At 48.0% G+C, this 27,588-nt stretch overlaps 1 protein-coding gene across 1 annotated transcript in view; it reads left to right on the top strand.

The window, feature by feature from the left end:
- The first annotated feature begins 5,712 nt into the window (after positions 1-5,712).
- The window catches only part of NEK6 (NIMA related kinase 6), a 123,197-nt gene continuing 101,321 nt past the window's right edge, over positions 5,713-27,588 (top strand). Inside the window, exon 1 of the mRNA XM_053961947.1 lies at positions 5,713-6,708. The gene's annotated coding sequence lies outside the window, so the exon portion shown is untranslated. The remainder of the gene's footprint in view (positions 6,709-27,588) is intronic.

The following is a 27,588-nucleotide window of genomic DNA, read 5'->3' as shown; positions in this document are numbered from 1 at the left end:
GCCCCGGGGTGTATTCCTGCCCGGGGGACGGGCTCAGGGGCAGCTGGGCTGGCAGCGAGCACAGACCTGAGCAGGGAGAAGGAGAAACATGTATTGGCATGGAGAGAGACTGAACCTCTCCGAGTGCTCTGGACTGAACCAGGATTAGAGGATTTAGTAGAGGAAGATATGTACTGGTGTCTGTAGTTTGTCTGGTGTTTTATTGAACCAAGGGTCCCATGTGAGCCATGCAGTAAGCAAGCAGTAAAATCATCCAACAATGCCTTGAAAACTGTTCTGTCTCTGAACGCTGCACCTCTTGGGCACTGGTTGTGTTCTTCATCCCAGGAGTTCCTGTTACCTTGGACAACACACAGTCCTTGCCAAAAATAAATAATTAAAGCTGGGTGATGTCTGAGTCATCGATGTACTGAGAGGATGCGAGGCTGGAAAACAAACCGAAGGGTTTTACAAAGTGGCAAATCTCCAGGCTGTTCTCGCCTTCCTGAGCTCTTGCCCTTCATTTCTATGCAAGAGACATTCTCGGTTTGGGGGATTCTTACCAGGAGCTTGTGAGAGAAATGTTGAAAAGGGATTTTTCCAGGTTGCCTTTTCCGTCTTCCTGCTGCATTAGCTGCAGGTGGTGAAGCTGCTGTTTCGGCATTTCTTCTTCAAAAGCTACATCACGTAATATCGCTGAGATCACAAGGAGATGAGGAGAAAAATGGCCCTATAGGATTTTTGTTAAAAAAGGATCCATCCATAAAAGATGAAAGGTTAAATTGCTTTTAGAAATACAGCAGCGTTTAAACAGGTGAGGATCCTCGGAAACGGAGTTTGGATTCAATAAAGTAGCCATGCAGAAGGGCAGGAGAAAGCCTTTCTTTGGAGGGAAATGTCACACTTTAGTGTTAATAAAATGTCTAGTGGTATAATAATAATGATAGCAATCAGGAGCCTTTATTTTTCACCTGGCAGGGCTGGTTCATGCGTGTTTTTTCAAAGCTACCTGCAATTCAGGAAAGAACAAAAAAAAGAATCAGGCATGCATTGACTGAAAAATATCAGAGTGGAAGAGAAGAGAGCCAGAGCGGCCCAAGACTCCTGAATGTTACTGGGGAGATGAAGAGTGCTGCTCCCAGGTGGCAGGACATTTTCTTCCTCAGCTTTTTAGATGTTGCCTCCTCGCAGCTGTGTTGTAAAGACATCGCAGGAGATTTACAATCCTAAAAGAACATACAATGAAAATGTCAAAAGGAAAAGGCAATTGCAAACAATAGTTTTGCTCTGGACTGGCCCCCTCTATACGCTCCTTAGTGGTGATGTAGCACAAAGGCAATGAGCACACAGCATTAGCTACTCTTGCATCTCTTGTATATTGGGCAGGTTTGATGTGTCAGAAGTTGGTGGAACAAAATTTGCTCCCCACCTGCATAGATGTCACTGACAGGTTTCTGTGGAAAGAGAGGAAGAGCAGGAAACATTGGTCTTTTAGGGGCAGACAGCGACACCAGAGAGGATAATATGTAACACACCAAGAGGTCTAATTATTGATTATCTGTACACACAAAAATGTAAAAATATAACTTTCCTTGCTTGACCTCTTTTCCCCATTAGCAGTTCCAGGGCATTGCTGGCTGTGCCTCTGTGGCACCTGGCTGATCTGTCACCCCAGCACGGGGCAGGGCAGGGCAGGGTGGGCAGCACAGATGCTCCCAGCAGTGTGTGACACATCTGGTGTGTGAGGAGCTGCCAGCCCCGTGGTGCTCACATGTGTGGAGCTGAGCCAGGGCACACATCTGCAAGGACCAGGCTGCTGCCTCCCACAGAACTAACAGGCTGCAGGGACTTCTCTGCTCTAAACTCTCCTCTTGGCCTCGTGCAGCACCCGGCTGTGTTAGCTGCAGCATTAATATTTGTACTTTAGTATTAAAATCAGATCACATACTCCAACCCCAGGAGCCAAGGCTCTTGAGCAGTGCTTGCACGATGCAGCCACAAGCACTCACTCCAGCGTTCTCTTTAAGAGACTCCTCGACCAGAGATTTGCTGCTCATGCTGGCCCAGAGTGTGTGTTGATGGGGAAGGTGCCAGCTCTTGTCAGTCACTAGTGTTGTCATGAATTAGCAGGGGCCACACAGGGTACAGCCATACGTGTCAGCCTTGTGAATGAGCGCTGGAGCAAGATGCAAGAATGTGAGATCCTGCTAAGACAAAGTAGCAGGGAGGAAAGGAGCTCCTGTGGCCCAGGAGCTGGCGAGTCCTGCTCAGCCAGCACACCCAAAGCACAAGCAGCCTTCCCCCAGTCCCCCATCCAGTTGCTGCACTGACACCTGATGACAGCACTGCTCCTGCAGCAGCTGGAACGTGGGGGGCATTTTTGGTGTCAGCAAGGCTTTGTCCTTGGGTTTTGTGAAAAACAGAGGGTTTGTGTATATTGGGACAAATAAAATCAAGTAACTCAGGTCAAAGAGTGTACCAGGTGCTAGTAGTGAAACTGCCCCAGTTTGTTTGCGTGGTAGAGCTTCTGTCATCTGGAGCTGGAGGCTCTTGGGCATGTTTTGGCCTGGTGCCCCAGAACACATAGCCCTTGTTGGGTTTTACAGCCAGTTAAACTCTAGACATGTTTCTCTGACAAGCTGACTCACCAGTCTCTTCCACCCCTCTGGCTCTACTTCTAACAACTTGCATGATTTTGTCACATGCCGTTGGGCAATTTCTGTTTTTTCTTAAAGCCCAGCTGCTGGACTCAAGACACTGTGTGAGGAATCACAGTTGAGACAGCAGGGAAAAAAAATCCAAGCACTTAGTTTTAAGTTCTTGCTACTTAGTGCTTTGAGTTACTCTTTTGTGGGCACGTGAATGCAAAAGCATCAGTTTTAAAAGCACTTATTTCTAACAGTAAAAGAAATCTCACACAGAGGTAGAAGTTAGAAACATTCAGGAAAGTCTAATGGGACTAGAAACCCTCTGCAGTGTGTGCTGCTCATCTCGCAGCAGTTACACCTTTCACAGCACATCGTGGCTGCCGTGGGGTGTGGAGCAAACATCCAGCGTTTATTGCGTATTACAGCCCAGAGCTGCCTGAGTGCTCTCACTGTTGATTCAGCAGCAACACACTTGGGAGAGCTCTGGACTCATCTTTTGCCAGGGTAGCGTGTCTTTGTGACTAATTCTGATCCAGGATTTTCCTGGAAAAGGAAAGTAACTCCGCGTCTGCCCAGATCCGTATTGTGCTGCATATGTAGTTATTTGTGTATGTGGGTCAAATTCCTTTGCTTCCCAGTGTCCTCTGGTAGGCACACAGTGAAGCATGCAGAATAAATTTACACCCCAAAATCAGAAGCCACATGACTTTTTTGAAGAACATACAATTTTCATTCTGAAACTTACACGGTGTGGAAATAAAAATAAGTGAGTAAAAAGAATTTATGTGTTTTGAGCAAAAGATAGTGTTGGCTAGGAAATTTCACTGATGAGGTATTTGCTACTGAGCATCACAACTTTGTTCCACCGGCGCTCAGGACAGCAGAGTTCAGCTTGTGCTGCAAGGCTCCTGGAGGCTTTTCCCTTCATCCTCCTTGGAGTGATGTTGTGCTGTGCACAGGTGGGGTGTGAGACTGGCTGCTCCAAAATTTCTCAGTGCTCCCTTCCAGCAGTGTTTAGGCTTGGCTGTAAAAATGTAGGTGCACTGTCACATCACGAAAAAACAGATGAGAAGGGACAGTGCCACTCCTGGGCACAGCACTGGCAGCACAGTGAAACTGTCCCCTGCCACCTCTGACTGAAAGGGCAGAAGGAACCAGCAGAAATTCTGCACTTTCAGAGGTGCCTCCAGACTGGAGAAAGTCTCAAGGATACAGAAGGTATTTATTGGATGGAGATGTACCTGTTAAACAATGTGCTTTTGCGCACCGTTGCTTTTGAAAACGAAAGATGTACAAATGTGACAGGAGGACTATTCTGTCTCTCCTGGCCAGCTGTCCGTGTCAGCCGGGCCGGGGCTGCGGGCGGGCCCTGGCAGGGGAGGCGACTCTCGGTGCTCTGAGCTGCGGTCCCTCGGGGCAGACGGCACCTCCCGGCAGCGGCACTGCCGCGCTCCTGCTCCGGGCCCAGCACAGCGCGGGGACTGTGCAGACTCTGCGGACTGCCGGGGCTTTACTCACCCAGCATCTCGTTGCCTTTATAGCCACTGGAGAACCTCCCTTCTGGTTTCATCCGGAGCTCTGCTGCCTCTGCCATTCCTCACTCTCACCAGCACTTTCTCTGGGAACTGGAGAGGCTGCAGCGAATAATAGATACAAATCATGACCAAAGAAGAAATGATTGTCATTGCAAAAATGTATTTATTAATGATCTTCACATAATTCTCTGGGAGTGATATTCCGCAAGACAGAATTGTGATAGATTTTCACCAAATGGGAATATTTCCCTCCAGAATTGTGTAGCATTAAAGGGAGTGAAGAAGCTGAATGTGTTTCCTCCAGTCAGGAAAATGACGGATCAGGGACAAGAGACAATACATTAGTAAACAATATAAAAAATGTACATTTTGTCATTTTGTATTCCTGAGTTATTCTAAATCTGTGAATAAATCGAGAGCTTAAAGTCTCTGGAGCTGTTTTGAAGTCTCTTGCTTTCTATAAATATTGCATTTGCCTCAAGTAAGAATTTCTGACATGTATTAAAAAAATATACATTAGTAAAGCTTATAAAATAGATATTTGGAATGCTGTTATTGTTATTTTTTATTAAAAATACAGTTTAATGGAACAATTGAGTTCTACTTCAAAGTGTCAAAATTATTTTTCATGCTTTTTTCCCTGTGTTCTTTGAACTTTATGGTTGAAGCTCTAATTTTCTGCTTTCTGATTTTGTCCCTGTTTGAAGCAGTCGTTCCCCTGCACAGATACCTTTCTCTGCTTCCCTTACTGCTCCAGTGGGATCCTCACGCTGGGGGCTGGTGGCAGCTGGCCCTGATTAGCAGAGCTGGCAAGGTCAGGCCCAGAGTGGCCTGTGGACAGCTGGACAGTGTCACCTCTCTGGAGCAGACCTGAGGAACATCTTACAGCTGCTCCTGGGGTTCTCATGGGGAATTTCGGGGGAAATCAATGTCCAACACGAGCCGTGCCCTTGGTCAGCCTCTGTAGCAAACTGACAAGTCTGGCTGCAAGGGGCGAGTCCTGAGGGCGATGGCACTGAGAAAACAGCTCCAGATTCTCCTGTTTGTGACACGGTTTTCTCGCCCGCTGTTCCACGCAGCCTGCGGAGGAGCTGACAGTTAGCATGTGTTTGCAACATTTAGTGCAACTAAAGTCCAGGATGCTGTTTTTTTTGTGACACTGACCGTGTGAGCTGAGCTGACCTCCAGCTCAGGCCACTGGCACCGTGTCTAATTGCACATCCCATACAGACCTGGCATTAGCCAGCAGTGCTGGGTGCCCTGGCACGGAGCGGCGAGGGGCAGCGTTAGTGTGACCCGCCATCACCTGCCCACCCTTTCTGGCAGGTGGCCGCATATTTCAGCGCTCAGAGCATGTCTCAGTAAGCCCTGGAGCAGAGGCAGCTCTGGAAGAGCAGTCCATGTTCCTGAGCTCTGCAGCTGCTTCCCCCATGGCCACACATCCCCGAGAAGCCGCTCACAGCACTTGGCTCTGCGCTGGAACAGCCAGAGCTGTGAGAGCCTCTGGTGAGCCTTGGCCAGAGACAGAACACGTGCTGCAGCCACAGCCTTCACGGGTTTGCACGTGTGCCACCTGCAGAATCACTTGGCTAAGGGAAAAATACAGGAACCTTTTACAAGAAAAAAAATCTTTGTAATTTCTCTGTTGCCAGTACAGGGCTAACTTCACCTGGAGCAATTTTAAGAATTTTCTGGAGAAAACAGTTACAGCTTTAGTTCCACAAATACATAGACTGATGCTGAAATTTGCAAGCAACTGACATGAACAGAACATATGTAACTGACCAGAAAACAAAGTCAATGAACAAAACAAAACGTACATAAACAAAACACAATGTAAATGACCAGAACAGGGAAGAAGCTGCAGCCAACACACCGGAGGTTTTATGTGGGTGTTATTTGCACTATATGGCACCAGCCTGAACCACAGCAGCAATATCAAAGAACTGTTCAACTTATTCATAATTAGCAGTGGGAATGCCCAGGCTTCGTTTTGTGCTCACAAAGGACCAGGGGCTGCGTTGAAGGGAACTGGAACTCTTTAATTAACTCCTTTCTAGAGCTTTCCTTTGTTGAGGCTTGCAGGCCCCGTGTTGCTCGCGGATGGAGGGAGCCCTGTCCCTCCCTCAGGACTCGGTGCTGGGGCGGCCGTTGCGGGCGCCCCCGGGGCAGAGCGCGATGCGGGGCCGGGAGCGGCGGGCCCCGCTCCGCTCCCACAGCACCGCCGCGCCTCCCACACGCCGCCGCCCCGGCCGGCCGTGCCCGTGAGGGCAGCGGCTCCTCCAGCGCCGCCGCCCCGCAGGGTTCCAGCCCTGCCCTGCGGAAGGTGCCGGAGGGTTCTGGCGCCGCAGCGGGTCCCGCTGTGAGGAGCCGGGGTGGGCCGGCAGCCGTTGCCCACACAGGGTGCCCACAGCGGCTGCAGCGGGGCCGTGGGCGCCATTCCTGAGGTGACGCCGGGCTGGTGAGGCCGCCGAGTTCCGAGAAGAGGCGTCCCACGGCGTTCGGGACCTGAGGGGCTGCCGGGAGGAAGCCGCGGCATTGCTCAGGTGCGAGGGGCTTTGGGTGAGGCCGTGGCCTCTGCAAAGGGACTAATTTATCCTCAAGGGGAGGAAATCCCAGAACTCGCTTGAGCGCAGGGACCCCTCGCGCGGCCGCAGTGGCGGGAACCTCCGTGAGGCGCCAGCCCTGCGCTGTGCCCTGAGGCGCACGCCCGTGCCACGGAGGGCACGGCAGGGCCGTGCCGCGGGCGCCCAGAGGAGCAGCAGGCGGCCTACGGTGGCACCATGTGAGGAAACAGCGCCCAGAAGCCGACACCAGGTAAGGCTGGAGGGGAAAGCGGCTGGAGGTGTATGTGCGTGGATGCTCGGTGGCTCCCCAAGGTGGGCTCGGCCCTGCGCGGAGCAGGCGGAGGCCATGGAGGCCTGGCTGAGGATGCCCAGGCGCCTGGAACTCGGGCTGGCAGGCTCACGGACCTTTATTAAGAGGGACATGGGGTTTGGTGTGTGTCACACCTGAGCCTCGTGGAGATCGGCAGCTGCCAGGCCGGCAGACGACAGTGCGAGCAGGGCTGTGGGCATGGAGGGCTTTGCCGTGGAGCAGAGTTCAGCTGTACTTCAGTGCTGATTTAAAACAAGGGTTTGTGTAAGTCATGTATCGGTTTGTGTAAGTCCTGTACCGGCTCTGCACTTTGGCTGTGTTTCATGTGGAGGTGCTGGCTAGCGCTCCTTGTTTCCCTCTCGCCACAAGGTGTGAGGGGCCAGCAATGCTGGCAGGTGCAGGGCTCAGCTGCCCAGGGTGTGCGGGTGCTGTGTGAGGTGTGTGGGTGCTGTGTGAGGTGTGTGGGTGCTGTGTGAGGTGTGGGTGCTGTGTGAGGTGTGTGGGTGCTGCCCAGGGTGTGCGGGTGCTGTGTGAGGTGTGTGGGTGCTGTGTGAGGTGTGGGTGCTGTGTGAGGTGTGTGGGTGCTGTGTGAGGTGTGGGTGCTGTGTGAGGTGTGTGGATGCTGCCCAGGGTGTGTGGGTGCTGCGTGAGGTGTGTGGGTGCTGCCCAGGGTGTGCGGGTGCTGTGTGAGGTGTGGGTGCTGTGTGAGGTGTGTGGGTGCTGTGTGAGGTGTGTGGGTGCTGTGTGAGGTGTGGGTGCTGTGTGAGGTGTGTGGGTGCTGTGTGAGGTGTGGGTGCTGTGTGAGGTGTGGGTGCTGTGTGAGGTGTGTGGATGCTGCCCAGGGTGTGTGGGTGCTGTGTGAGGTGTGTGGGTGCTGCCCAGGGTGTGCGGGTGCTGCCCGGCCGTGCAGGCACAGGGCAGGCACAGGGCAGGCACCTGCATACTGGCTGTCAGGAAGAGCTGGGCAAGAAGCAGAGGACCTCTATGTCCAGGCAGAGACAGCACACAAAAAAAAGCCTGCACGGAGGTTTTCTTTCTGTCTTTTAAGTGCCAGAGCAGCTTTGTGTGGGACAGTTCTGGAGCCAAGCCCAGCAGGGTCAGGGGTGCTTAGGAGTTGGGGTTGATCAGGTTAAAGAAAGGACTAGTGACATGTCACTCTGAAATCCAGAGAGTGGGACAGCCTGTCAGGAGACTCAGTAAGCCTCATTTTGAGCAGGTGACTCCAGCATGCTGGATATCCACTTACTTTCTGATGCTTTCACACAACAAATCTGCACCAGAACATTGGAAAGTGTGAGGTTAGGTGCAGAGATGTTCTCTTTGTGAAGTTATGTGAATTGCATCATTATATTTCACTTGTTTTTTTCCCACTGCCCACTTGAGTTAGTGGCAGAGGATTTCAAGGCTAGGCATGCAAATTAAAGCAAGAACTGCTATTGTTTTTTCAGATACCTGTCAGCTCTTCTTACTCAACCTAACGCAGACTGAATTTGAAAGCAGAGGAGCCAGGGCTATGGTATTCCTGGCAGAATGATAGCTGACAGGCTCCTCACAGCTCCAGAATCAGAGTCATGTCTGACACAGAGGAACATGTGTTGGCAACCTTGCTTGAGCCACGTTTCCAGAGCTGTAAAGAAACTGGAGCATTTCCAGGGGATGACAGAAAAGCTGCTGTTTCAGGGGAGAGCCAGAGGCCATGTCATTGTCATTCTTCTCTGTTTGGCAATCTGCTCAGATTCCTTGGAAGAGCACCTGAGAGCATTTATGGGACAGGAGAAGTAATAAAAGTTAAAGTGATGGCCCAGTACTAGAAAGAAACTTATTAATGCAACATTTATGGCTACAAAGGTACTCCTGCCCTGGTTTGCTGCCATTCTTTTGGGGGACAGAGTAGTGCTGCTGGGGCACAGTCTGTGTGATGAAAACCACAGCGTGCATGACAAGAGCGCTTATTTATTTGTTCTTTGAGAATCTGGCGCTGGTAGATGCTGGTGTCCCCTCCATGAGGTGCTTGTCTTCCTGTGTGTACTGTGAGTGCATGGTGAGTGCTGCCAGGGGTACTGTGACAGATGGAAAGATCCTGCTTAGTACCAGTGATTCACAATGCTTTGCTTTGCTCAAGATGCATCTGGAAAGCTTCCCAGATTATACATCTGCCCCTTTGACACTGAAGCAGCAGCGCAAGTTGGAGGCCAGAAGGAACAGAAAACAGATTTAGTCTGGGCTGTTCTTTGGGGCAGGGATTGTCTGTCTCCATGCTTGGAAAGCAACTGGAGAGCTACCCCAGCCCAGAACAATTCCTACAGCAATTGCAGGAGAGCTGGGTGCCAACAAATTGCAAATGTGATTGGGGAAGTTCCAGTTCTGGAGCTGAAATAGTTGATTCCTCATCCCTGCAAGTGTTCAAGTCCAGGCTGGATGGGCCTTGGAGTGACCTGGTCCCTGGCCACAGCATGGGCGGGGAACAAGATGGTTTTTAAGATGTTTTCCAACCCAAACTGTTCTGGGATTGCTATGATTGTTTCATTAGTTTTGCTGTGATAGAATTTATAAGAATATAAATTTATTTTAAAGCAAATACAGCACAGGTGTGAGGGCCTTGCCTGAGCTTTGCTTCTTAGGAAGGTGAGACCAGAAAAGTTCCTTATTCTTCATTGTCCAGACTTTTGACACAGACCAACCTGCCCCATATTAACTTTTGCATTTCTCATCAAGATGCAACAGACTTTAAATAGCATGTGCCTGACTGACTCTTTTTTTTTTTTTTTACTCCTATGGAGGCTGATATACAAAGTACCTCAAGTGGCAGCTGTCACCGGTGAGGTGGCATTTTTCTTCACTGAGGCTGACAGCAGCTGTCCGGGAGAAATATGAATGGAATGAGAATGACATCATGTTTATTCAGGAATGACATTCCCAGCCATGGATCAGTGTCAGCAATATTTTGATAAGTTTTAGAATGAGAAAACATTTCTTGAAATGTTCCCTGATTTATCCTTTGTAAAATACACAACACAAAAAATAATTGAAGAGATTGCATGCGGACAAAGCAGGGCTTGCCTATCCTATGTTTCCACACAGTGTTTTATCCGTGCTGCAGACAGGCCATAGGCACCAGGAGTCACAGCAGCTTTAACTCTTGCCAGCCCAGCTGGTTCACTCCACATGCTTTTCTCTCCACTGCTCCTCACCCCAGCCCAGTTTGGAACTGGGCGTAGTGGATTTCATCGCTGTCAAAGACAACGAGTAGCTGTAAGGGAAGTCAGTCAGCCACAGCAAAGGAGACCTGGACTAGTTTTTAGGATTAGCTTTTAGGATACTGGGACAGAAATAGGAACAACTTGGCTTGGTTCCTTACAGTGCAACTAATGGGACTGGTATCTTAAATATATATAGATGATTCAGTCAGGGTTATCATGTGATGACTGATGAGTCTTTTTGTGGCTGACTGACCTGGATGAAATCTCTTCTGCTGCTAGAAGCTGTTCATCCTGAAGCCTAATGAAAAGTTTTAGGCATTAAGGACACAACCTACTGGATTTGAACAGCTGAGTCTCACAGGCCTGGAGATCTAGTTTTTATCTTTATTGTATTACTTTCTTGTGAACTTTCTTACCACAATGGTACAAGTTGCCTCCTTTACTGCTATGAACACATTTTCTGGTCTTTCTTTTTATGCCTAGGCTCCTTAATTACATTTTTACTAATATGCATACACTGAGTTCTGATCCTTTCTCAGGTCCAGCCACCCAGGCCACTCTCCCCAGACCACATTTTAAGCATTGTTTGAAAACTGGCTGGCAGGGCCATCTACACTAGGAGAGAGCCCAGAATGAGCCCTTGGCTGGAATTGCAGCACAGGCTGCCGCAGGCTTTGTTGTTGCTCTCTGAGATTAACTAAGAGCTGATTGTTATTGTTGTCAGTAGGCTCCAAAATTAGTCCTGAGACACCTGCCTTTTCAGAGGTTCTGACTTGCCCTCTTGTACCTCAGTCCCTCAGACACCGCTGTAAGTGCTGACAGGTCAGGGAGACAAATGTTGGTCTGAATTTTCATTTTGTCTGTAAAATTTGAAGATTTGTGTGTGTCTGCCTAGGAAGAGACATAAAGCAGAAGGACATATGAGGGTGACCTCACTGCAACTAATACTACAGCTGAACTGAAAAGAAACGACCCCAAGTGTGCGTTGGAGTCAGACGTGCAGCCGGGTGTTAACTTCGCAGCTTTAAATGTATTTATTCAGTTGTGATCTCCTTCTCATTCTCTCTTGCCTCCAGCCTTGGTTCTCTCATGGTATCAGATTCAACAGGGCTATATTTAATTCGAGTTCAACAGAAGGGCTTATTTAAATATAAACTTTGGGAGTGACAGCGCACTGGCTCAATATGCAAGAAGATGGATGTATGGAAGCGGCTGGTGTCTGGAGAAGAGTGGGAAGAGGTCACAGCGTGCCATGTGAGCAGCCAGTGCAAACAGCAGATGGGCAACTTACCCTCACCACAGCCTGATCCCTGAGCCAGAGGGTCCCTGCAAACACCTGCTTGAGGTGATGTGACAGTTCAGCACAGGTCTCACTCAGGTGAGAACTTGTGCAGTGTGTCAGACCTGAGCAGATCTCCAGAGCCACGTGATCCAGGTGTTGAGCTGAGCAAGGCACCCCGTGAGCTGCTCCCCACAGGCCCTGGGTCTGGTGGGACCTGGAGCTCATCAGGAGCACCACAGCAGGATGGGGCTCCTGTAGTGCCTGGTGATGGCTTGGTAAGGGATGCCTGAAGGTGTGGCTGTCTCTGGGGAAGCTGCTTTCCTTCTGGTGCTGATTCTGTGCAGGGTATCAGTTGCTGCAGCCAGGCTGGAAAGCAAACCATAAATAACTGAGTACAGGAGGAGACGTTTCAGGGAAATGTTCCACTGCAGCCTGTAGAGGATTATCATTACCAACTGAATGGATTTTGTCTTCTATTTTGTAGGTTGTTTTACACCATTTTTTTAAATCTCAGATTTTTTTTTCTAAAAGAAGAAATATTTTCATACATCATCATTTGCATTAGCATATGAAATGCCTTTTCTGACCAAAACTACACCATTATCATGAATTTGCTTCTAGTTTTGACTGAAGGATGAGCTGGAATGTAGAGTACTTTTGTATCCATGAAATGATGCACAGTATGTCAGAAATTCCTGTGTTACACATACACGTGTTCTTTTTCCCATAGCAGAAAAAAGAACTATAAGGAAATATACAATGTTCATCTAATTTACATTTCTAGATACACAGCTTGGGGAGGTGTTGGGAAAGAGCAAAAGCAGTGGCTAAAACCTGGCTTTAGGATCACCACGTTTGCAGAGTGAGAAGCTGTTCCTCTGAGTGTTCAGTGAGTCTTACATTAAGTACCGAGGAAGTGGCTGTTTCATCTGTGCAAGCTGTCCTACTCTGGAAAACAGATCACTTGGTTGATCGCTTTACAACCACATGCTAAACATTCTAAACAATTTATGCATTTAAACTGTATGTTTTTCTCTCTCAAAACTTGCTACTCTGCAATGTTCCACAGATCTTGTTTATAACACATTCATCTAAAATTATCTCAGTGCACACAGCACCCTCCTATAGAACAGATGCTATGTAACCTGAAGTTCTGTTTTGATCTCAAATCGACGTGTTTAAGCTACTTGTGTGAATTATAAATTGAAACTAAACTAAGAAAATGAAATTGTGGTTTTTTGCCATGATGCTTCCACAGTTCAATAGTTCTATTCATTTTAGAGTGCCTTTCTGGTGTGATACTTACAGTTGCTATATAAGATTTAACTATTTTTGTATTTAGGGATCTTCTGGGTTGTCTTAAAAAAAATCTCTAAAAATTAACCTTTCCCAGCAACATTATTGAACTTTTCCTGGGTATCTTCTCAGTTTGTTTTTTGCATCACTTCTGAATTTAGATGAGATTTATATACAAGAGACATTTTCCTTTGTAATTAGCCTACTTATATGTCTTCATGCATCTTGAAAGGATGGCTAAGTATCTCAGGAGATTAGCACTTGCATCCTGGGGCCTTTTCATAGCTAAATCACTGGTTATCATCCTCACATAATTATTCATACTTATTTACTATTTATATTGCAGTAATTCCCAAAGGAATCTCCCAGGTTGGGCCCTGTGTGCTAGGTGCTGTAGGTGCATGAATGAGATATGTGGGCAGCACAGACCTCCATACTGCTCTATGAATCTCCTTTGTGTAGGGAGATCACATTTTGCAGTCCCACTAAGCAGAGAGGATGGATGATGGCTTCCCCTTTGCTCCTGTCGAAATTCCTGGCTTCACAGGTCTGCCAAGATAGCCTTTTCCCTGTTTAGAGACTCTGGGAAAGGTTTCTTCTGCACTGTTCTGGCATTGTAACATGATTTTTGAAGCCTCAAAATATTTCACTTTCTTAGGGTCTCTGGTTTCCCTAAGATGGAAAGAAACTGATTTCCCCTCCCAGAACCTTCTGGCTTATAATAGAGCAGTATCTTTTCACTGCCCCTCTTAAAAATGTCTTTTGGACATCAATGTTCTTTTATAAGGACCTCATGTTTTTATATAAGAATGAAGAGCTGAAACCAGGATTGCTTCAAAGCAGAAGCGTCAGATTCACTTTGGCTTCAGTATTTCACTACGGGAAACAAACACATAATCAAAACAGGGGCAGTAACAAGCCTGAACTGGATTTCCCCCAAAGCTGAGGCATGGCAAACTCTTTGCCTCTTCAGACCCTTGCAGAGTCCCACAAGAATTGGTTCTTTTCCAGCCTTCCCTGGGTTTCCTGTTTCCTCATCCCTCCCGCAGTGAGTAGAGGTGGCAGCTCCTAGCTGTGATCCTGACGTTGCTGGGGGCTCATGCCTGCAGGTCTGTGGGAACGAGGGGGATGAAGGTGAGTGAGAAGGAGAGAGAACACCTGCTAGCAGTGGGAAAACTACAAAAGCAAATGACGATGCTGTGGCCAGAACTGCCAGCCAGGTGCAAGGAAACCCAGGAACAAGGAGGCACCTAGCAAGAGCCTGCTGCTGGCACACAGCAAACAGATGGTGCAGACAACCTGACCAGCCATGGTGTCAGCTTCCCCAGGGCTCCCTGGATCAGCCAACGTGTGCTGCAAGGCCATGTGACATAGTGAGGTCATTAGTCACTTCCAGAGGTGAGCAGCTCTGCCTCCCCTGCACACCAGAGAGACCAACCCAGGCTCGACCTCGTGGTGGGGAGGGAGGCAAAGCGTTGGAGAGAAGTGATAGCTGCAGGCCCTGGCTCTGCTAGTGAGAGCTCATTCACAGCTCTGTTCTGGGGAGGCTGAGGGACTGCATGAATGGAGAGGCCCGGTGCAGCCATGCTGAAAGGAATATAAGGAAACTGCTTTTGCATCCAGCACAACTCCAGAAGGACTATGGCTGGGTGAGCAGAATGTGCATTTTCCTGTTGGCTATTGTTTAATTAGGCTGTTGCTGATGCTGACACTGTGTATTTTCTTTGCTCTATCTCCTTTCCTGCTTTATTATTTCCTACTTTGGTTTGATGTTGTTGGTATATAAAATTTAAAGAGCTCTAAATTTTTTTAAAGGCCCCTAAAGGGAGCGGTGCTTTTTTTGTGTTAAAGTCATTACATGAACACCTGTGAACTGTTGAGTTTAATTGGGCTACAGCTGTTGGGGAGCGAGGGGGGATTTATTGGTTTGATAGGCTGTCTTCAGATTGCGGTGTGTTGTCATGCACTGCCCTTCCAACGTGTCTCTTTAAGCACATGTGCATATCAGGTACTTGCAGAGATGGGATCTGAGGGATGGGCCTGTCAGAGCGGAGGGGATGGTGTGGCTGTGTGAGGACGCAAAGGCAGCCAGCAGAGAGCATGGGAAAGCTGTGTCAGCTGGGGGAGCAGCAGATGGCCGGCTGGCCAGCCCGTTCTGCTGCGCTGGAGGGGCTGCCAAGCTCCCAGAGACATTTCAGAGCAGTGACTGATTGTGCCATGGGGTTCCTGGGCAGTGCTGGAGAGGACAGGATGCTTCCTAGTGGGAAAGTGAGGTCCTGTCTGGAGCATCGCACGTCTGCATGGACTGCAGCAGAGGTCACATAAGAACTGTCTCTATTAAGGAGGGAGACAGTGGGAAGCCAATAAACCATGGCACCTCTGGGTCAAGAAGTCCTCCTCCTAAGAAGAGGGATGTAATGCACAGCTAGGGCAGTCACCTCAGCTCCACAGGGAATACAGACTCCATGTGGACACAGAGATAGGGAGGAGCCATAAGGAAACTGCCACGGTACTGCTGAGTACCACACAGGTAGCTTGTGTTTGGTTCATTCATGCCTGCAGGGTTTGGCCTAGTGAAGAGCACCCCTGCCCTCTCCCTAAGGGTGCATGGCATGGGGTGGAGAGGGTGATCCAGGGCAGCCTGAGCTCAGCTGTGCTCTGCCTCTGCAGAGGAGGCAGTTGGGTGCAGTGCTCATCCAGCTGGGTGGCACCTTTGGACCCTCCTGTCCTCTGGCAGAGCCCTCCAGGTACTTTGTGCCCACTCCCTGCTGTGGAAGTGTGTCTGTTCTCATCTGAAAGGTCTAATAGCTGAGAGGATGTTCCTGCTCTCTCTACAAGTGTCCTGTCACCTGCACCTTTGTGCCAGTGTCCAGACTGTCGTGGGGCTCAGTGGCACCCTGGTTACCAGCTCATCCTCCACTCTATTGTTCTGAGTCAGTTCACTGTGTGTATTTGTGAAGGATATGGACAGAGATACCTCTCTATCATGCCTCAGGGTAGGGGGAAGGGTAAAAAAATTCCTTTTGATTCCTTTTTTTTCTGTTGTTTTCACACCATTAGAAAATAATTAACCTCCTTAGTGAAAGCATGTCTCCTTTTCACCTGAGTAGGAAAACCTTAAAATATACATACAATATTTTTAACACTAAGCTTAAATTATGCAGTTGCTGCATTTTGATGATAAATATGCAGATGAGAAGATTTCTGCCTCTTTTATCTTGTGGTTCTAACTCTGTCTAAAAACAGATTGTCGCAGTCACCCTAATTCTGAGAAAAACAGCCTTTTGTGCATTGAAAAGCCAAAACAAGCAAGTCTGATGATCAGATCTTCTCTTCCTAGCTGGCATATGTCTGCCATGCTAGTGAAGGAATCACTTATTTCTCATGGTGACGGCAGTTGGTGCCATCAATTCCTGTCAGCTGGGGAAAGGGATGGGAAGCCAAATTCATACACTGGTGATTAATTCTGGGAGCTCACACGAAGAAAGACTCTCTGAATACCACTGGAAAGCACTGAGATTGCCCATTCTGCTGCAATGCAGATATATTCTATACAGATGTGATTAGATAATCCTTGTCTTTCTGCACCTTGGGGAGAGCCCTGAGTGGGAATCCACTCACGTGAGCTCTGTGCTGTAGGTGTCCAGAGCAGACCAACACAAGATGGGATGGGTGAGTTGCAGGCATTGGGGAAGGACTCAGTCAGCACCAGATCTTGTTCTGCATCTGTGCTTACCTCTTTCCTTCAGTTTGGAAGGTGACACTTTTCACTGAAGGCCACAACTGCTTGAACAGTTTGTGGAGGGGGTGACCTACTCCTCTGTGAGAGGCAGGGCTTTGGAAAAATTGCCTAGTGCTTCCTCCAGTTCTTCTCCCCCTTGCCTCACGTTTTCTCTCTTACTCTCATATATACATGCAGGCAGTCATTTTGTCTCCAAAATGGTGCCCTGCTTTTTGGTTTTTCTGGCCTTAGTAACATCCTTTCTGGTGCTACTAATCACAAGCAAGAGCGAGTTACTCTGTTTGTCATCATTCCTTTGCCTTCTCCAGAGTGATCTCTGTTGTCACTGGCTGTCCTTGGACTGGCCACTCACACTATGAGCTGCAAGCTGGAGGCAGCTGCAGGGGTGCTGGTTGTAGGGCTGGCAGCCTTACCTTCCACGTGACACTGAGCACGGCCACAGCAGACGATGCCTGCCAGAGCCAGCCAGGTACATCCTCCTCCTCCCCAACCCAGGAAATGCACCGTGTGTCTCTGACCTTGAAAATGAGGGTAGGGAATCTGGCAAAGCACAGTGAGCAATACGGAGCAGATCTGGAGTTTATGGGCCCGAGCTCCTAATCCCACCCTTTGATCACAGTGTAGGCTGATGCATTTCTCTGGACACCTGTCAGATTAGCACTGCAAACATCACTTCAGACCTTACCTTTAAGCAATCAGCAGAGAGGCTAAAAAGTTGGGACGTACCTGAACTTACACAGACAATGGGCTCTGGGCTGATTGGCCTTGAGCTACTTCTACAGAAACCCCTGTAATGTCACAGTTTCCAAGTGAACAGCATAAAATCAAAGAAGTGTAAAAACAAGTAACAGTCTGCAAGGATTGTGAAACCTTGATCCCAGACAGAGTAACTTTCTTATTTGACCTGTTCATATCCCACAGTCAAACGTGAAGAGCTTTGGACTCTTAACACCATCTGTGGGAATGTGAGCCATTGGCTAGTTTGCAGCTGTTCAGCACTCTTTCAAGATACACTGGAATTGCTAAGTTCAACTGAAGTAGGCAGTGAAAATAAGTGTGAAGGGTTTTAATATCGATCTATGAATATAGTGTTCATAGGCAAAGAAACACTCTTGTGTTATGGTTTTTTGCACATAACATGCTTTTATTTTAGGCTGAGGAAAACTGTAGTGAGAAATAACAGAAGGCAAGTCCCCATGACAGCACAGGGTGTGTGTCTGCACACACGTGTCTGTCAGTCTTTTGCAAAATGGTTGCAGACACTGAAAACAAAAGTAGTTGTACAGAGGAGAGTTCTTATAGCCATACAGATGGAAAATAATGGGCACTCGTGGTTTGGGCTGCATAATCCATATGCCCTCACACTTTCAGATATCTGAAAATACACTTTCTGATCTCCTCAGAAGACCACCCCCCCATTTTAGGCTGTTGGGTAATGAGGGTGAGTCAGCCACATTAGGGTTTTTATTCATCCTATTTCATTGTGCTTAAGCAGGCAGTAGCTACTGGAATTATACAGGCCATCTCTGCACCAACTCAATAGCACTGCTTATTTCTCCATCTCTTTTAAAGCCTGTGCAAAAGTAAACCTGCTGGGGCTGTTCATTGGTTTTCTTTTCACTCCATAAGCTTTTCCTTTCCCAAGGAGCCCAGCACCTTGCTGCTAATCGGCTCATATACACAGTATAAAGTAGAGCTGTAGGAGAGTCTGTAGAGAATCTCCACTAGTTTTTAATGGTTTTTTTTTGGTATTTTCTTGATTAAAGAGTTCTGTCAGAAGAGCAGTGGTCCTGGAGGCATCTTTCCTCAAGAGACTGTGAACAGTAGTTCCTCTTCTTGGCACCCGGATCTGGTATCTCCTTTTCTGTATCACGAGTCCTGCATGTTTAGTACATTACAAGTTCTGTTTGAATTGAACTGGTATTTCTGCAGCTGCATCATGTGATCATCCACATTAAAATGGTTGTTCTTGGATTAATAGTTCTTTCTCTACCTTTTGGACTGTAGCTTCCTTTTCCAGGAGGGGCAGGAAATCACATCCTGTGCTTTACATTGGCAGTCTTGGCTCCTTCCCAAAAAAGAGCAGAATTTAGTGCTGCTGATGCTTGCAGCTCAGTAAGATTGTTCAGGCAAATGGAGAATGTGCTGTCCCCCAGCGGGATGCAGGGGAAGTAGGGGAAACGACATTTTGACTGAGCTCTGCTGACTTCGGGAGTGTCTCCTGGAGCAGGGACGGTGCTTCCTAAGTTCTGCTGAGTGCAGAGTGCAGCCAGCGGGGCCACGGCCGGGGAACGGCCCTCACACGGCCCCGTCCAGACAGAAATACACGTGCATGGGCTGCAGGCTGCAGGTGCAGCAGTGCAGCGCTGCCACTCAAATGCTCGCCCTCCGCAGTGAGCGAACTCCAGCAGCTGCTGGGGCCGGACTGCCGGGGGAGGAGCCCCTTCGGAGCTGAGCAAGCCTGCGGGTGGCGGGGCTGCCCGTCAGACTGGTTATACGTACACATTAGCATCCTTCCAGCATGATGCTTGACACATCTTCATGTCTCACTGGCCTCCAAAGTGGAAACCAAGAAGAGCTAAAGCAGCTCCTCTTTGTGTTCAGAGCTCAAGAGATTGTGAATGTTTCTTCAATCTCAGCGTTGCTGCTATGTCGTGTTACTGCAACTGCTCCAGGAACCCACTGAGGACACAAACTCTCCCCTTGGGAAGGGCACATGATGTCTATACAGCAGAGCCTCTGCCTTTCCAAACCGCTGCTTTCAGCCTGAGGTTCTCCCTGCTTTTCTCAAAATCTGCTCTTGGCACAGGCCTTTCTCTCCACAGTTATGGATGAGCTGGGTATTGTGTTTGTTTGGTAGCTAAATGGTGTGGTTTTCCTTATCTAAGTATCTTTGATTTCCTGGTTTTGACCTGAGATAGCCCCACTGCAGTGCAACCACCCAACACTCTTGGATGCTTTGGATGTGGCACCTCCAGTGCTCACAGTGCTCCAGTGGAGTGGGCTGCAAGGCTCACAGAAGGGTTTGAAAACCTAAAAACCAGAGAAGTTGAGAGAGAGGCCATGTAAAGATCTACACCAAAAAGCTGTGTGCCCTTTGCAAAACAGAGCAGAGCACAGAGCACCATGAACAGCCAGGCTTTTGGATGCTGGGGTGTGCTTTAGTGAAACCAAATGAAATGCAACAGGATAGAGAGGAAATGAGAGTTTGTGCAAGCTATAGGGGCAACATATGGCAGACTGGGGATGGGGAGACCTTGGAGAGCAGTTTGTGACCACAGAGATACTCAGCTTGTTTTACAGCACAGCTGCTCAGAACAAAAGAGTCTGTCTGGATCGTTCGTGTGTTAGCTAATGCTGGTGACAGGAAGTTTGGAAAAAGTCTAAAATATTGCTCATTAAATGGGCAAGTGCAGTGCTCAGATTTGCAACATACTGATCAAATATGTTGGTTATAATGGACACGTCATGAGATGGGTCAACAATTTAAAGGAGCGGATGGAAATGAGTGAAACACCAGAATCAGGATAGCAAAAGGGAGCAATGTGTTGTTGGTTAGCACACTTTCAGGAGAAATGTTCCAGTGTAAATCCATGTAATTGAAAAAGGCAAAGCAGAGAGGGTATATATGGATGAACCATATGAATGGACCTCAGAGTACCTCAGTTTGGATTCTTGGAAAGTGGATCAATGAAAATATCTTTTTCTGGAGCGATTCACAGTCACAAGGAGCAGAAAGTCATTGTGGGTGTCACAACCAAAGCACACCTTGCCTGTGGTGATCCCCTGATCTACTGGAGTTTCTCTAATTGAGCACTGATGGTGCAAAATGTATTGATAAGTTCTAGGAAAGTGTAATCTTGGAAATTAATTCTTCTGGTGACAGACTTTGCACTCTCAAAACCAGGGATCAGTAGGATCCACTATATTTTGGCTGAATTTGCTAAGGGGCATGAAATAGTATCATCACGTGAGGAAAATATTTTCAGTAATGTTTGCAGGATTTATTCTTTCCTGAAATTCTGAAAGTAATTACAGATTAAAAGAGCTTTTGAGTCTGGGTACACAGCACTGCTGCTACTTTGAATGCACAAACAACCCTATTGGGGAGCATTAACTTGAATTGGCATGAAAATGAAATTTGTTGTCATCAGCTCTGTGTTACAGTCTGTAACACTGTGCTACAGCATACAAGGGAAATGAACTGCCTCAGAGTTTGTTGTGCCTGTACAGCAGCATGGTAAAATCACAGGTTTTGTGGACACAAAATAAAAATGTATCTATTTTCTATTATTCTTGAAGCAAGGGATGTTTCCCCTTGCAGCTGAAGGAGAAGTTCAGAGCTTTCTGTAAAATTACAATTGCATTGCTGCCTTTGTATTCCTGCAGATGTCCAGCAGTTTTGGCTATCCATCTCTCTGGGTGTGGGGTAGGCAGCTGCCTTCAGCATCTTGGGTGGAATTTTGGCTCAGTGTGACCCAGACGTTTTGCAGACCCCCTGCACATTGCAGTGCCCATTGCTGTGACTCCAGCTCCTGGAAAGGACTTCTACTTAGAAAAAATATTGGCATGTAATGAGTGAGGAGTGCTTTACCCAGTCTAGCTTAGATCTTTGCTCAAGAACTGATTCAGGATAATAACAGGCTGAGATAAAATACAAATGGCCACTTTGCTAGACAAAGACAATTGCTTGTGTAGAGCTTTGGCTACCATGCAATTATTTTCTTTTCAGAGCCACGCAGCTACTATGTAACAGTCATTTGCAAGATATTGCTGATTTACATAGTGCCCCCACGTCTCCTGCAGCCAGCACTGAGAAAACGAGATTGGCTGGAGGCTTACAGAGATGTTAGCAATGAATAATACATCATCTGCAATCTGGGCTTCTTTAGCCATGTTATTTGCAGGCTGCAGGATTTTTTTTCTGGCTTAAGCAATATGTTTTTAGTGGATGTGTTGGAATCTTGTTTTGTCCCTTCTGCCATAGCTGTGCCTGGGATGTTTCGACCTCCACATTAACACCAGGAGCTGGTTTACACAGTTGGCAGCACGCTTACAGCTCATCTTTGTGCAGTTTAGTGGTGGGACAGAAACACGCGGAGAGACTGAACCTGGTGAAGGAACGAACCAGTCGTGCTTGGTGTGTGTCAGCCGCGCGTCCCCGCCCTCCCGCTGGCTTTTGGCACCCTTGATTTCAGAGCCCTGGAGGAGCCTGGCGGTCAGTGTGCGCAGTTCGGGCTGTGAGTTTGCCATCTAGCGGCTACTAGGTTTGATATTGGAGTCCCAAGCACCCCGGTTAAACCCGCCTGGTTCAGGCGCTGCTGCCGCTCCCGCTGGACTGGCGGCAGCGCAGTGAGAGCCGCCAGCCGCTCCCCCCTTCACCCCTTCACCCGCTGCCGTGCTGGTGCTGTTCACGGCTCCGCTCCCCTTTGGCTTAGCGGCTGTCTGACATTTGAGCTTCGCTTAAAGGTGAAACATGCTGTCAGGCCAAAGAATCCCGGACTGGAGTCGGAATTTGGAAACATTTGTGTCAGGTACAGCCCTCCAGGGCCAGGAGCCAGCTCCCTACACAGTCCTGCCGTGCCAGGCTGACGCACTGAGGTTCCTTCCTGGCCTCAGCAGCATCTCAGCCTGGCTGCACTTTCCTGAAGCAGAACCAAATTCTCCACACTGTACAGATTCAGCAGCTTATGGTTCAAGTAATTTTCCTCCTGGCTTTGTGAATGAGAGCAAAGCTGTTGCGTTGCTGCCACTAAGTCTCCTGTGCCAAGGAGAGGCTTTTCAGGCTGGTGATCTGGCGTGTGCTCATGTGCATACACAGGTGAGAAAGATACTGTCTCTAGTGACATGAAATTGTTTATTTGGAGCAGCCTTTGCACTGCTGATATCACACAGTGCACTCTGTGTGCTTGGGTGGGAATAGGGAGGAGCACCTGTACAAAGAATACATATTAATTTGGGTAGAAAAAAAAGCTGCATTGGAGAAATGTCCTCTGCCCCTTCCCCCACTGGCGTTTACAGGAGTTGCACTTGTTTGCTGTCCCAGGTACCAGAAGAGATGAGGTGCTGCTCTCATGCATGTCTGCTTTATGCCTGACTTTCTCCTCCATGATCTCATGTCTGAATCAAAGCTTGCCTACAGGTGGTGATCGAGCCCAAAAAGGCTCATCACTTACCAAACAACCGTCTGCAGCTATTTGTTTGTCCTCTGCAGCCAGCTTAGTTACTTACTGATATCAAATGTTTGTCTCACCATGTTGTAATGAAAAGGAAGAGATAAAAGCCCTGTTCTTGCTTGAAGTGACAAATTAGCTAAGAATGGTGACATTCTGCTACTGTTCTCTTGTTTGCTCAGATAGAAAAGCATAAACCATTGCTCTTTATACACTGGGGTAGCTTGTTACCCTAGGACAAGGCTAGTTTGAATGCTTGATCTGTGAGCCAGAAGCATTTGAAGGATTTACTAGACAGTTAAAATACAGGAGATGCTGCCTCGTGCATTGGGCATTGCTCCAGGGGCCAGGATGAAGGAAACATTTCCTCTAGGGTAGCTGCAGTGGAGCTTAAAGCCAGCAACAAGGCCAAGGGTTTGCTTTCAGAAATCTAGTCCTAAGGCACTGTAGAATATCCTGAAAGAGCAAATCCCCATGTCTGAGTGAGGCAGAGCAGGTTCTGTGGTGGGAGTACAGAGTCAGTGCCTGCTCTTGCCAGCAACCTGCATGGTGTGGCACAGCCACTGCACCTCAGCATCTTCTGGGGATGCAGGCAAACTGCTCCAGGCAGTCTGGTTGCACAGTTTCTAGTTTGGGTCCTGCTGCAAGTCAGTGTTTAAAACCCCCAGGGATTTTGTGTAAATGTGCCTTGTAAAATGATGTCTGCAGACATTCTAAGCAGACCACAGCATTTTGATGGAAGCCAGGGTTCGAATCAAAACCACCTCATTTACCTCCAAACCCTGTCTCTCCATCAGACTTGTCTAGATCCCATTTGAAATGTGTTAATCAGAGAAAAATGACATATGCCTCTACTCTGAGGTCTGTATAAATTTAGTGTGACATTGAGAGAGACCCAGTGCTCCATTCTTCATCAGGCTTGTGCTCCTGCTGTAAATGCAGAAAGATTGGAGATTCTCTTTAAATAGCAGTACGTGTAATATTGGAAATATTTTCTTACAGGTGTGAGAGAACTGTCAATCAAGAAAAGGCATGCTTCTGTTCCTCAGGGTCTTGGGTAGAGGCAGCAGTGAGAGCAGATTTGCTCTCTGACTTTGCCTAGCTATTCCTGAGGCAGAACTGTTATTGGGAACAAGGTGCTCAGATCATGCTGGGATTGCTAGAAGAGGGCTCACTGCATCCTGTTGATAGTGTGACTAAGTTCTGCAGTTTTTGATGGATTTTTTTTTTCTTCCAGATGCTGAAAGAAATGGCTTTTTGTTCAATTTGAGCTCTTATATTATGAAAGATAATTTCTAATCTTTGTGGTTTTGTGAGAACGTTTTAAAACTTGAAATGAATTCAGCAAATGGACCACAAACCAGAAGGCAAAGAAAGAGAAAACAAAGTATATCTCTTCTCTCCATCACGTGGTTGGTTTGGGGAGGAAGAGTGAGTCACTATTTTTTAGCACATAAAAGTGGCTGTGATTACCCCTGTTCCAAACCTGCTGTTATGCACAGAAAAAAGGAGCTGCACTCAGCACTTGCCCAGGCTCTGTGGAACTGGTCTGCCCTCCCCTGGGAGGTGAGGACACTGGCAATTCCTTGGCAAGAGACGGAGAAGAGAACGTGCTCAGGAACTGCAGGCTGTGGCGCTGTCCCTGGGCTGGGGTCCAACAGCCACTCCCCAGGTGTGCAGCAGCGCTGATGCTCTGCACCCCTCTGTGCCCCAGCCACACGGGCTGGGCCTCCTGCTCACCATGGCTAACCTACTTAGGACTCAGTAAATTGGAACAAATTCAAGTGTTGAGTAGTCTCTCATTTTAATTGCTTTCTGTTAGTCAAAATTTTCTTGCCCTTTGAGGCAGATAAAATCAGGACAGAGACAGATACATGGGAAGAGCAAGCTTTTAAAGTTGGAGCACACGTCGTTTGTTCAGTATGAGCTCCCCCTGGAACTGAGAGCTGGAAGAATCCTGCTGGGCTGGAAAACAGTAGTTTATCAGAATAACTACGAAGCTGGGGAGAAGACAGAGGTGGAGGCTTCATGTCTGCTCTGTTTACAGCCAGGGGCAGGGGCAGAATGGTTTTCCCTCTCCTGGGGTTTAGTGGCTGCATATAAACTGCACACACCCCACTTTCCTTATAAGGGGGTGTTTGTCAAGGCAGAAGGAATCCTTGAAGGCCCTTTTCTTGAACTTATAGAAAGGTCCCAGCCAGCCCAGAGCTGAAGCAGCATTTTTGGTTGTAGTTTCCAGATTCATCAAGTTCTGCTTTAATTCTTGGTGCTCACAGTTTTAATTTCTAAAATCCTGCCACTTCACGATCTCCACCTCTGAGATCCCTATTATCCCTGTTGTGCAATTACTGTGGATCAGAGTTGAATCTATTTTTACTCTCTTGTTTTTCCCTTCAGTTTGTAATGCCTCTGGGAGTGAGTTCTGGAAAGAATCTGCTTTGGTTTTAAGCTGTATGGTGCTGCCTCCTCTCCCATTATCACTCTCCGGTTTCAATGGCCCCATTGTGCTGTCTGTACTGGCACTTTGTTTGCTTTGAAGTGCGGGTAAGAAGTTGCTCCTTCCCTCCAGTTTTATTCTGTCACTCGCGGCACTGACCTTCCTGCCGGGAGCTGTTTGACAGAGCGGCCATTCCTGCTGCACACCTAGAGCCCTTCCGGGCACGTACGAACTGCCGAGGCTTTCCCGCACCCACGCTCTGCGCCGGCTTTGCCTTGCTCTGGTCCTTCGTCCTTGGATGAGAGGAGTCGAGGATCCCATGGATCCCACGTTTTTAGTACTTTGACAATGAGACTTCTTCCTTGTGAAATTTTGGCTTCTGCCACTGATCAAGAGAGACAAGAAAATAATTCTGATGAGGCAAAAAATGCTGTAAAGCAGAAAAGCAGAATTGTTTTAATGTAATTTCTGACTGCATTAAACTCTTTCCATTGTGCATTTCTCAGGCTTTATTGAATCCCAGCCAATTTCCTTCAGCTTTGTCTCATTTCCCTTCAAAGTTGGCGTTTCTCAGCTCCAAGATATTTGTGTTGCTGCCCTTTCTGCAGACCCTCATCTGCATTTCAAACCTGGTGAGAGATTGCCATCCCTGTATCTTAGGTATCTCTGTAGTCATTTAGTACACCTGGCTCACATCCAGCCCTTGGATGCAGACTTCTCTCTGATCTGGCTGACAGTGTAAAGCAGCTGCTCTCCTGTACTATCCCCAGGAACACAGGCCCTTCCGTAAGTGTCCTGTTGTTTCCCAAATGAAGTGAAATCCCCCTTGGACCACACTGCTTGCCCTGTTGACAGACCTCCCAAGTCTTTTCCCTTCCCTTCCCTTTCCTTCTCTTACGCAGCCACGGTCGTGCTGTTTGGTGCTCTCCTCAGTGGCTGTAGCTCTGTGCCCATATGTTTGGCTGCAGCCGTGGCAGGTCCCAGGCGGTGAGTGCTCTGCTGGGGCATGGGGACAGGCCAGGGATGAGTCTTTGTGTAGGCAGGCACTTGGATGTGCTTCTGATGAATATTTAAGATCTCACCGTGAGCACTGAGCTAATGAATTGCAGTTCTAGCATTTACTGAAGAAGTGTCACAAACATAATGGGGACAAAATTTGCTTAAAATTTGTTTTGAACATCTGTGGCATTTTTCTCTTAGTTTATTCAGCTCTGCTTTTTCTGCATCTTATTTACTTTGGACTGTGAAGCTACACTAGTTATTTTAACTTTTATTTTTTTGTTTGCTTCGAATAAACTTTCTTTTACTATTCTGGAGGCAGAATGGTATCACAAACTGTTTGCCATACTTCCAGGAGACATTATATTATTAATGCTTTCTAAAACTTTTGGGTTTTATTGGTTTTATTTCTACTAAAGCTTGGACTTGAAACTACAGTCACTGTTCAGAAGAGGGGTATTAGCTGTGACCCATGGGTACTGTGCAGAATTTAAGGGTGGGATTAGATGAGGACAGTTTTCAGTATACTCTGAGTGCCCATTCCTGCAAAGCTCTTATGGTGCTGATCTCTCCCTGGGTGACTCCCTGGCAGAATTTCTCTCAGTCTGGCCCGAAGGCCCGTTCCTGAGCTGGTCAGATCTGTGCCCTGTGCTCGGGCTGCTGGGGGTGGCAGCGTCCCATCCCCCTGAGCTTGTCTCACAAAGCGGTTCTCAATCGAACAGCGTTAGCCCACGTGATGGGTGAATCCAGGTCAGAGAGCATGGTCCCTTCACATCTGCTCCGTGCTTGCTGCTGACATTTTCATTCAGCCTGCCTGTACTGGGCAGCGATGGAGGTCTGTGAAGGGGGGACAGAAACATCTTTCTGCTGGGGGAGGACAATGGCAGGACCTCCCAGTAACTGCAGCTGTGTCGGGGCTCTGAATACAACGGGCCACTCTTGGCAGTGCTACTGAGGTCTGGCTCTTGGAAAGCAGCACTGTGATTCAGCTGTCACTCACCTCCCAGCAAAGGGAGCTTTGAAAAGGCGCCTCTGCTGCTCTCCTGGAGTAGCAAATATTTCCTAGGCCTGTGCTGCTGAATGGGAGAGATTGCCATTGTCCTCCTTCCCCTCTCAGGCTTGCTGGGCTTGCTCTAAATGGGCCTTTTGCAAGGGAACAATAAGCCCAGCGAAGGGTCCAGGTTGCACATGTCTGAGCAGTGAGAACACTCCAGCACTTGTTCATTGGCTCCTGTGATGTGAAAAGCTGTGCTGCCGACAGGGCAGGGGGTTTTCCAGCCACAGCTGTGGTTTGTTTTCTCTCTCAGGTTGTGCTGCTCTGGGTGTACATCTGCATGTTTCAACTAATTTCCTAGAAAATATTTTCTCCCCAAGATTTACACTGGCCTCTGAAATCTGTTTCCTTTTGCAGCTGGAGCTC

Source organism: Vidua chalybeata, chromosome 21, assembly GCF_026979565.1.
Source record: "Vidua chalybeata isolate OUT-0048 chromosome 21, bVidCha1 merged haplotype, whole genome shotgun sequence".
Classification (NCBI taxonomy): domain Eukaryota; kingdom Metazoa; phylum Chordata; class Aves; order Passeriformes; family Viduidae; genus Vidua; species Vidua chalybeata.
Note: the sequence above shows the minus strand (reverse complement) of the source record. Positions and strands in the feature narration are given on the sequence as shown.